Here is an 11,787-nt window from a genome sequence, read left to right on the forward strand (position 1 = left end):
AAGTACTTGGGGCTTCCAGAATAGTTTGGCAGGAAGAAGATAGAGCTCTTTCAATTCATTGTGGAAAAGTTTCAAAACATGACAAAATGTTGGAACAATAAGTTCCTGCCTCAAGACGGGAAAGAGGTTTTATTGAAAGTAATTGCTCTAGCGATGTGATGTGTGTGGAATTTCACTCTAAAACTTTTACCTTAAAATACCACACGACGACTGAAAGTGCACAGTTAATCAATGTAGTATTTTAGGATCGATCCCACAGAGAGTGAAACATAATCTTTTTAGTGTAAAATGTACTTATGCAATGAATGTATGCATACATGCAAACAAAGACATAAGCAATGATGATCATGTGTAAGAGGTTTCAATTCTCTTATGCAGTTGTAGTATAAGAGATGTCAATCCATAAAGTGTGTGATGTGTATGCAATCAGGATGTGAACAGTGATCCAAGTTAAGACAATTATGATGATGATTGATTTCTAACAATCCTAAGACAATAATATAAATGCATAATGTAAACAATGTTGAATGTAAAATGAACAAGAGTAATAACTTAAACAAAAGCAGTAAAACAAAACAAGAAACAAGATGAAAACTAAAATGAAACAGAAAGCAAATGAACAACTCGAAGGTGCTCGATCAAGTACTCGACCGTGTGTATGGTCGAGTGGCTAGGTCGATTGGATTTATACGAAGAACAGAAGCAATCTTAACAACTTAAAACAGAAACAAATGCAAATAAACGAGATAATATACGATAATAGACAATCAAATAACAAAGTAGGCTTCTAGAGATGGATTCATGGGCTGATGTTCAGGCTGTGGCTATCTAAACTAGTTAACAAATCTCAATCAAACTTGAGCTATCCCAAGACAATGATCTTAATATCTCACTAATCCACTCTCATGACAGAAGTGATCAAGTTACAGTAACATCATAACCCAACTCTCATTGGTGAAACCATACTGAATAGTCATTAAGAACCAGACCATTATTTGTCAAAAACCACCCTAGACAACTAATCTCTTAGGCTAGGCACAGTAAACTCCAGTATTAGCTTTATCTAACAACCTAAACATTGGTATGATGCAAGGAAGCTTAAGATCTATCCTTACCCTCTCAGTATAAAAACATCATAGAGAAAATCTAACCCAGATGAGATATATTATCAAACAAGCTTAACTAATCTAAACAACCACAGCCCTAAACCAGCCTAATCCATCTCCAGAATCCTAGCTCACTACTCAGATGAACAGATCATGATGATAATAAACATAAAACCAGAAAATGATGAAACAAACATGATAAGACAGATGAGATGATGAACAACAACTTAGTATAAAGAAACAAACTCAGATTCTCAATATCCAGAAAGTTATGAGACTTACAAAGTATTAAATCTGAGAAAAAACAGTAAATAAAAGTTGCAAATGATAAATAAAGGCTAAAAACCCTTAAGGGGTCAGAACTAGGTTTTTGGTGGCTACATATATTTTTCTGACCTAAAGAGAGAGTTATCGGCAGCCATGGGGTACAAGGGATATATATATTGAGGGAAGAAAGTCCTGATTTGGCTAGCTGACAAAATAGAGAGGCGGCTCGATGTGCTCGACCACAAGTGGTCGAGTGGCTATGGTCGAGTGGTCCATTCCTCTGCTTCCCAACGTTTGAGTCCCTGAGTATCACACGGTCGAGTCCATGAGCTGCACACGGTCAAGTGCTGGAGTAGCAAACGGTCAAGTGCTTGAGTAGTGATGGTCGAGTGCTTCATATTTTCTTGGTCTTCTCCTTGATTCAACTTCTATCCGCTACACTAGTTGCACTTCTCTCATCTCAAATGCCATTTCCATCTCAAATGCCATTTCCATGCTCCTTGAGTCCAATTCACCTGTTCAAACAAGAAACAATGCAAATGCAATGCAAATCCTACTCTAATGCACAAACAGTCCTTAAACTACATGAAAGTAACAAAACAAGCTAATAAAACATGTAAAAGATGTGAATAAACATGGTTAAACATGGTAAAATATATAAATATCAACTCCCCCAAACTTAGTCTTTGCTTGCCCTCAAGCAAACAAACAAGACATAAGAAGGAAGAGAGGTTTGAAGGTGGGATCTCAGAACCGTAAGCATGTTAATAGACCAGCTATAATCAATGTTCAAGTTACTAGTACTATGATGCAAGGTGAATGAGCTATACTTCAAGATTTTAGACAAGTCTTTCACAACCTTTACTGATTCAAGCCTTAGACTTTCTATTGCATTCAAATCAGTCATTTCCTTTAACATTCATTAAGCAAGAACATGAATCAGATTATGCAATGTTTAAACTCATTTGGCTTGGTAATAAGGGTTTAGAGACAAAAATGGTCTCTCTTTTGAGTGGGGCTTATCAATAACAAGGTTTCTCTCACAAAAAGTGGATTGAGCTTTAGAAGAAGGCTAAAGGTAAGATCACTTAGACATATACAAGAACAAAACTTTGTCTACCCAAAGGTACCCAAAGTGTTTGTTCCTAACATTATAATCCCAAAATGTCCTAGTTCTACCCTTTAATTTCATCTCTTCTCTTTTACCCTTTTCTCTACTGTTTTTAAGTCCTAGGAGAGGTTTCTTACTTTGTTTCTCTAGTGGAATGGAGGTTTCTTTCTTAAATGCTAAGGTTCTCTTTCTTACTTGTTTCCCAATTCATAGAGCTTTTACTAGACTCTTCTTTTCTATCTTTCTTTTCTTTGACTAGAACCTTATTTACACCCTTTTTACTACTCCATTCTTTCACTTAGAGTTTAAATTTGTTTTAAAACACTTCTATCCTAAAGACTTTACCTTTTTCTTTATCTTTTCCCTCTTTTGCTTTTCTTTTTCAAACATACCAAGTCCCAAACCCAGAACTTAAACCTCCTAGTCCTATCTAGTTTGAAAAATCCAAACTAGAACTACACAAGGCTTTATTCTTGTCAGTTCAAACCTAACACTTTCTACCAAGCTTAATCCCAAAATAGGCCTCACACACTCAAGAATAAACATGGCTTGAAAGAAAGGTTGGTTTTGGGTAGGAGAAACTGATTCAATGATGAAATCAGCTACTTGGATCAACAAGAGTGGTAAAAATGGTAAAGATGATCCAAATATGTATAAAGTATCCATGAGTTTAAAACATTGCACAAACTGATATTTAAAAGTCAATATTAAGTTCTTATAAATAGGAAATGACTTCAAATCACAACATGCTTCAGTTTAGACAGAATGCAATATAGGAATTCTAGACTTGGTTCAATCTTATGTTTTTAACCACTCAACTAGCATCAAAGTACTATTAACTTGGGCATTGATCCTAGTTTAGTGAATTTAAACAAGTTAACAAAGCTAAACTCATCATTGATCCCTAATGCAAATATGAAACAGTCCTACATGAAACATACTAACAAGATCCTAATATGCAATGCAATCTACATGAACACTCTGTTTTTTAATGAATTTTGTGAAAAAATTTCATTTTTTTTTGTTTTTTCTATGCCTTAGATGAAATGCAAATGCTAATATGATTATACTTAAAAATTTTAAATAAGAAAATAGAAAACAATGTCAAATGCTGTCTTAAACTCTCCCCCAAACTTAAATTACACAGTCTTTTGTGTAATAAAAATTTGAAAGGGAATTTAAGAACTAAAACAAACAAAATATGCAATTAAATGGTATAAACAATGGATAAGGTGATGTTGGTACCTCAAGGGTTGTGGAAGAAGCTATCTACAGCATCAGTCATGCTGTCATAGGTGTAGCTTGAGCCTAGGGCTTGATTTTGGCTTGCTGATGGAGAAGGAGGCAACTCGACTATGGCTCCGGACATGCACTTGATCGAGTGCTCAGTCGAGTGACTCGGTCGAGTGTCAGTTCGAGTGCACTGGTCGAGTGCCTCGGAACTTGTTGTTCTGCGCGAATTTGACCTCTTATACTCTGTGATGGCTCAAATGATGAATGATAACTCTCTAATTTACATGTTTTTAGCATCTTTTTTTGTCCATATCTTGCATTGTTTTCACCCTAACCTTAGCATTTTTAGGTCATTTACTGTAGGAATCCACATTTAGGCCATTTAGGGTGTTGCATTCTTGCATTTGCATATTTTGGATGAAAACAGGTGCTTAAGAGCCGAAAATGGGGATAAACAAGGGCGAACCCGAGCATGTACCCGAAGGAGTTATGGAACAGGAAGAACAGCATGAACACCAACCCGATCGAGGAGGATCTAAGAACAGAAAGAATAATCCGAGAGACTACCACGAAGAGCAACCCGAGCACATCCTCGTGCACCCCATCGAGCAGACCTTCGGGCAGGACTGGGAAACTAGGGTTAATGGGTTTCCATATATAATCCCCTCTCTTCTTCCACTCGCCTTAGCACGCCGCAGACCCTGAGAACAGAGAGCGAGAGCTTCTGGGAGAGAACTGAGCGACTCAAAACTCTTTCTACACTTTTGTTAGGATTTAATTTCATTTCTTTTTGCATTTTTGATTCTATACTCTTTTACTCTACTCTACTTTTAATACAATGCAATTTTCTTTTATCTATGCTTTTGTATTTTCTGCAATGAGATTTGAGTAGTGTAATAAAGTTTCTAGGGATGGGTTAGACGATTTTGTGTTCTTGATCGGTTAGGATGTCTTAGCTTTTATATTTATGTTTTATAAATTCCCTTCTAGATTAGTGTTCTTAATGCTATCAACAGACCGAGAGGTTGAGATTAGATCTAAGGTGTTTTACCATCAAGAGGTGTAGATTAAATGCTTGAAACATTCAATGCTAGAGATTTACTCACTTAGCCTAAGAGATTAGATGAGTAAGGGGTTTATTGACAATAATGAATTGGTTTGTATTGCCTCCTTGGTCATGTTTCTCCAACGAGAGTTGGGTAGGAAAGTGATTAAGGTTGATTGTTTCTATCACGAGAGTGTTTTAACAAGATTTTAGAGATTCATTGTCTAGGGAATATCTGCTTGAGGCATGTAGGACATCCATATTGGTCAGGAACACTTAGGAGTCGATTACCACATCCTTAGGAGCTTTGGTATTTAGATTGTTTACATTTTTATTCATCACTCGATCCCTTACCCGAGCAGGTACACGATCACCTGCTTCGAGTATACCTTCGAGTTGTTCTTGTTTATCTAGTTTACTCGATCACCCCACCGGATCATGTACTTGAATGCTTGCATCGAGTGCTTAGCTCGTATGGTTCTTGTTCATTTGCTTTCTTTTGTTTATATTAGGATTGTTAGATCAAACCCAACTATTGCTTGGCTTGACTTGCATAGTTATGACCATATCTTATCTGCTAGCATAACGACCATTTGGATTGATAACCCTTTGTACTACAACTGCATAGGGAATTGATACCCTGGGTGAAAATCATGTTATCAATGAAGCTCTTGAAGGTTCCAAAGGGTTTTCAGCCCTAGGCATGGCTCTCGTAGAGCTACTCCTCCTCAAATGCTCAGTTGGTGCTAGGGATGAATTTCCATCCTTCAATTCAACAATCTCTTTCTTCATACCCTTGATAGACATAGACATCGTCACCACTTTCTTCTTCAGTTTTTCAACAGTCTTACCATGCCACTTGTTCCACTTTTGGAGAAGTGTCACCCTCTTGATGGTCTCTCTCACTCCTCTACTATCTCTTGGTTGGGGCTCATAGTCATCAAAGTAAAATTTCTCTTCCTCATCTGCCATATTAACATCTTCAGCTTGGTTTTCTGCAAATGGGGTTGTTCCATCAAACAATGGCTCAGCTGCTGGCCAGAAATCAATGTTAAGCCCTTCACTTATTGTATTTGCTTCTTGGTTTGGCAGAACAAACTGAGCCTTGCCCATTGTTGGATTGTCAAAGTTGAACAAGTATCTCCCATTATGCTTCTCCTTGGCTAAAATGAGAGTAGAGGTGAGGTATGGGATGTCAATCCACCTTGACTTGGTCTTCTCACCTTTTAGTGGAACTTTAGAAGCCACAAGGATTGGAGTGATGATGCCTCCAATTGTTAGGACTCCGGTTGAGCCCCTCTTGTATAACTTGCTGATCCTGCTTCTGTAGTAAGTCATTTGGTCAATGAGAAACATGGCAAGGTTTGTTTGCACACTACTCCCAAGAATGATAGTCCCATCTCTTGTTGTTGTGATGATGCAATATAGTGCTACATCTATCATCTTGAGCTCTCCCTCATTCAAATTCCCAGTTTCTTTTCTTGCAAAAAGAGTGTTTGCTAAAGCTTTGTGGAAGTACCTTAGGACTGGGCTTCTAATCTTGGAACTCTTGGTGCTGGAGGAGGAATATGGCCTATCTTCTCCAATAGTTTGCCAAACAGATTGAAGTTCTTCTTTTGGGATGGCAATGTTGTTAGCAGTCCCCATATCAAACCCAAAAAGCTCAGCAATCTTCACAATAGAGAGCTCATAATTCCTGCATTTGATGGAGAAGGTGATGTAGCCTGGCCCTTCCTCTTGATCCATCATGTCTTCATAGTCATGCATTTGGAGAGTTGCTAAGAATTCACAGCTCATCTCTTTGTAACCCTCCATGTGCATCCCCATGAATTTGGTCATGTTGCACTTGCTAAAAAGAAACTCCATATCCTCAGCTATACCAAGCTCCTTCATGGTCTCCTTGTGTGGATATCTGGTCTATTGAAACTTCATGCTCATGAAAGCATCATAGAGCTGGGTTGTGGTCAGCTTTCCAGAATCTTCTTCTACTTCCTCCTCATCACTTTCTTCTTGTTGTGGCTCCTCAACTTGTTATGGTTCCTCAGCTGGCCTCTTCCCTCTTGATATGTTGCTCCTATTCTGAGAGAAATCATATACCAATTCGCCCTCACTCTCAGTCATGACCCAATCTTCTTCCACAGGTTGGTTTTGCCGTGTCCCCCTACTCGACGAGCCACTCGACCGTGTGCGTGGTCGAGTGCCTGGTCAAGTGCTTTCTCATGTTTCTTGTGGAACATATGACACCTTTTGGAACTCAGGGAAGTTAGCAGCTACAAATTTAGCAGCTTCTCGGCGAGCAGCAGCTCATTCTGGTGTCTCACTTTTCTTGGAAGCCATTTCAAAAGAAACTGAGAATAATAGACTCAAAACTCAAAGTTAATAGGTTAGTAAACCAAGAAAATTGAAAGAACTGAGCCTTGAGCTTCTAAAAGAGATTTCTAGCAAGAATTTGAAATGTATATGCAAATGAGGGAATGTGAGGAGCTTATGCTCGAATTCATGTGTTTATAAAGAAGTGGAGGAGACAAGGGGACAAGGTGGAGCGTTTTTACCATTCACAATTTAAAATTGGAATCTTTGACTCACTTTTTCTACCACTCGACCCCACCAGTCGACCCCACATGGTCGAGCATGTGACCAGAATTTTGAATTTGAACTCTTTTCTCCCTCCATTCGATCGAGCAAGTAGAGAGAGCATCGAGTGGGCTTAAGCTTCTTTAGCACTCGATCGTGTGCTTCTTAATGGGCTGGTCAAGTGGCTTCAAAAAGCCTTCTCCTCAAGTCCAAAACTGTTTAATTCCACTTGTAAACCCATGTAAAAGCCTGCACAAAAAAATATGAAAGAAAAACATCAAAAACACAAGGAAATTAAACTTATATACAAAGATACCTTAGGGACGTCCTCCCTAGTGATCTTGTTTATAGTCACTAAGCTTGACTTTTGGTGCCATTTCAGGCTTGGTTTGGAGATCAAATATGTGATGAGTTCCCCCCCCTGGTTCAATTTGATCACCATGAACCTTGTTCTTGGTCAAAACAGTCAATACACTTGAACCTTACTTATTCTTGATCTTGAGCCTTGGCCTTGCTTTCTTAACAGACTTCTTGTTGAGTTTCACTTGGAGATCCTTCACCAGATCAGTCAACTCGATCGTGTGCTGAGTCAAGTGGACTGTCGAGTGTCTTCTTTGCTTGGTCTCCTGCTTCATTCTGAGCTGAAACTTGTTGAATACCCTTCCCATCTTGATCCTCACTGTCCTCCGTGATATCATCCTCTATGACATATATAGCCTTGGCAGTAAACTCTCTTGGATTTTGAATTGCTTTTTCAGGTAGTTGATTAGGCTTTGGGGCTGAAGTTGAAGCCTTATTGCTCTCCATGAATTTAACCTTTGAGTTATAGCTCTCAAACTTAATGTTAAGGTCATTATAGGTAGAATCTATCCTCTGGTTTATCTTAGCAAACTTATTTGAGGTTTCCTGATGTCTAGTGGTTTGGTTAAGCAACAGCTGCTGCATCAATGTTCTTAAGTCAGGTTCCTAGGCTTGGGTGGTCTGAAACCCTGGTGGAGGACACATTTGAGCCTGGTAACCATGGTTATGTTGTTTAGGTACATAAGTGTGCTGCTGTTGTGCTTGTTGTGGTGGATAGACTTGGTCATGTGGGTTAGCCACATTTGTACTCCTATAGAACAGATTGTTTGGCTTGAATTGGTTGTAGGGCTTGAAACCTCCTTGGTTTTGCATATAACACAGCTCAGCTACCTCATTCTCCCCATCTTGAATTGTTGTATCCTCCTCACCAAGAAAGTGAATGTTCTTCTGTTGACTAAGCAGAATCATGTCTAACTTGTCATTGACAATCTTCAAGTCCTTCTTATACTTCTCATTTGGTGCAGAATCAACAAACCTCACTGTTCTGTCATAGTCTTCATTGTAGTTGCCATCTGACTTAGCCAAGTTCTCCACTAGCTCCCATCCATCATCTACATGCTTGTCAAGGAAGTTTCCATTGGAAGCAGTGTCTAGCAACATTCTTATCTTGGGCAGAACACCTCTGTACAATGTGCTGAGCAGTGACTCATTGCTGAACCCATGGTGTGGACACTGTGTTTGGTAGCCCTTGAATCTCTCCCAAGCTTCACAAAATGTCTCATTGTTCTTCTGTGCAAAGCCTGAAATCTCATTCCTCAATCTTGCTGTTCTGGCATTGGAGAAGAATTTGGCTAAGAAGGCTTTCTTGCATCCATCACATGTGGTTATGGCTCCTGTTGGAAGTGTCTTCTCCCAAAGTTGAGCTTTGTCTCCTAGAGAGAATGGAAATAACCTTAACTTGAAGTTGTCCTCACTCACACCATTTATCTTTGTAAGGCCACAAAGCCTGTCAAATTCATCCAGATGATCCAATGGGTCCTCCGTTAGCAGTCCATGAAACTTATTGGACGGGATCATACTGATTAAGCCACTTTTGATTTCGAAATTATTGTTGGCCACTGTAGGAGGTACTATGCCAGCTCTCCGTGTATGTGTATTAGGGGCATCTCCTGCTCCAATCTGCCTTGGCCTTTGGTTCTTGTGCATTGGTGGATCCATCAGCAATTGTTGTTCCTGTTCTTGAAGGATCCTGGTTTTCTGCTGTTTCAAGTCCCTCGGTAGGCGATTGATGTGATCAATGTACTTCTCTAAGTTCTGATTTCCCTTTGATCTTGTCTGCATCAACTAACTCGACCACCTGCTCGAACTGACACACGATCGAGTGCAGGCTCTAGCTACTTGGTCGATTGGCTGATTGATTGACTGGTACTCGATCACTGAGATAAAGGGCACACGATCGAGTGCTTGCTCGAGTGCACACCTGAAACTCAAACTACCAACCAAAACAAGAACTTGACAGTGGTGGAGCAATTAGTAACATAACTTAATCTTGAATATTTATAAATCCTAAATGAAACAAATCAGCACACTAATGGTTAATTTTTTGTTGAAAAAAATAAGATATTTCTCCAAATTTCTCTTATACGATTAGTACGCTTTGTAAGTACATTGATATCTTGTGTTTTTATGTAATTTTAGAGCTTAATTCTTCATTGTTTTGTGCATATTCATAAGCATTTAGGTTGTTTAGGTTGCATTTTGCATCAAGTTTGTTATCTCAGATGATGGAGTAGAGATGTACAAGGAAAGTGTGCTTTGGAGCCAAATAAGTCAATAATTAGCAATATAATGGAAGACACACATTTGGATGCACACAAGATGATTGATGATTCGGAACCAGTTTGCAGTCCCTCAAAGATCGACTCGTATGAAGACCTTTCTTTGGGATTTAGCTCCAGAGTTCTTCATCTAAGTTATTGGAAATTGAGTAAGCTTTGCAATGGAGGTGATTTCAGGCCAATCAGATGTGCGTGTAAAGAGTTATACCTGTTTGAGTGAACGTATATACAGCCAGAGTGAAGACAGGAGCCACACGCGGCCAAGAGCAGCGGCCAAACGGTGGCCGAGTGAAGACCAGCAGCCATCCAAATCGGTCAAGAGCTGGCCGATGGAGTTCAGTAAGAGAAAGATCGTTTACAGCAGCGGCCAAGCTCAATCGGCCAAGCCATGACCGTTGGAGCCACGCGACCTCATCAATCGGCCAAGCCATGGCCGATGGAGCTCAAGAAGAGAAAACACCGTTTACACCAGCGGCCACCACCATCGGCCAAAGTGTGCCCGGCCATCCCAATCGGCCATCTCAATCGGTCAAAGCATGGCCGTGTGAGACCATCACCACACTTGTTTTAGTTTTGATCCGGGTTTGACCCGGTTTGAACTGGGTTGACCCGGCTCCCTTTTATTTTGCTATAAATACTCTAACCCTATTAAGGGGAGACTTATCTCTTATCTCTTATTTTTGGTTTATCTTTTGTTTATCTCTTGTTTGGCAGCCATTGAGAGTTTTTAAGATTGTTTACCCTTGGTTTGTTGAATGATTGAGTACTTCTAAGTTTTTAATAGCAATTTTTTTTTCAAATCTCTTAATCTATAATCTCTGATTATGATTTCACAAAGACCAAACTCTTTCCTTTGTGTGATCATGATGATGAGGGAGTAGATCATTAGAACTTTGGGCTAGGTAGATTAGGGAGATAGATGATTGATCTTTGATGTCTAGAGCCTTATTTATGTGTTTCATATCTTGTTTAGTATTAATAATGCTGGAAAGCCTTGATCAAGCTTGAATCTAGACATTAGGATTTCCATTGCCCAGAAGGTGTTTGATGAAATTCCTGAACCAAACTATTCAAGGGCTTTGCACTCATAGCCAATGGAAATTGATGATTAGGGTGTTTAGTGGTATTAAGACTTGTTCTTAATGCATGCTAGCTTTGTGATTGCCTTTGGAAAAAGTTGATTATCACTTGATTAGTATAGGAATCTCTACCATGGAAATGGATTGATTTGCATTAGTGTTCTTAGCCGTAGGATTGTTCTTGATTGTTGTCTAGACATCTAGGATTGGTTAGCTATCTCCCAAGTCAATTACGTTGCCCAACATTCACTTGTTTAATTTTGATTTAAAGTTTGTTGTTAGTTATGTTCTGTTTCTTTTCTTTAATTTGTTTTGCTAGTTAAGATTGTTACAACAAACCAATTCCTATTAAGAATAGATTAAGCAACTTTGTGTATTCTTAGTGAATTGATTAATGTCGATTGTGGATTGATAATTTAATTGACTGAAATATACTACATCTTGCTTACGCGTATTATTAGGGTCGACCCCTAACCATTTGAACATCTTCCACATATATAAATTATATATATTAGTAAAATGTCAATCCTTCGGACCCCTAATCAAGTAAAGTGATTTATATTATATTTGGATGCAGGACTGAACGTGGAGTGTTTTCTAAATTTTGTATTGTTGTTAAAACTTATTATAAATGTAACTAAGGAATTTTATAGAATATATATACCATGCATATACATTTACTTAGTCAAAGTATCTACTATATATATTAACAATGTTTGTATCGTATATCGTT

At 38.8% G+C, this 11,787-nt stretch overlaps 1 non-coding gene across 1 annotated transcript; it reads left to right on the forward strand.

Annotated features, from left to right (window-relative positions):
• The first annotated feature begins 8,852 nt into the window (after positions 1 to 8,852).
• LOC147921512 (small nucleolar RNA R71) lies at positions 8,853 to 8,959 on the forward strand. The gene has a single exon (XR_015589883.1). It is a non-coding gene; the product is annotated as a small nucleolar RNA R71 (small nucleolar RNA).
• The last annotated feature ends 2,828 nt before the right edge of the window (positions 8,960 to 11,787 follow it).

The sequence above is a fragment of the Camelina sativa genome, chromosome 18 (assembly GCF_030686135.1).
Source record: "Camelina sativa cultivar CO46 ecotype springtype chromosome 18, ASM3068613v1".
NCBI classification, from domain to species: domain Eukaryota; kingdom Viridiplantae; phylum Streptophyta; class Magnoliopsida; order Brassicales; family Brassicaceae; genus Camelina; species Camelina sativa.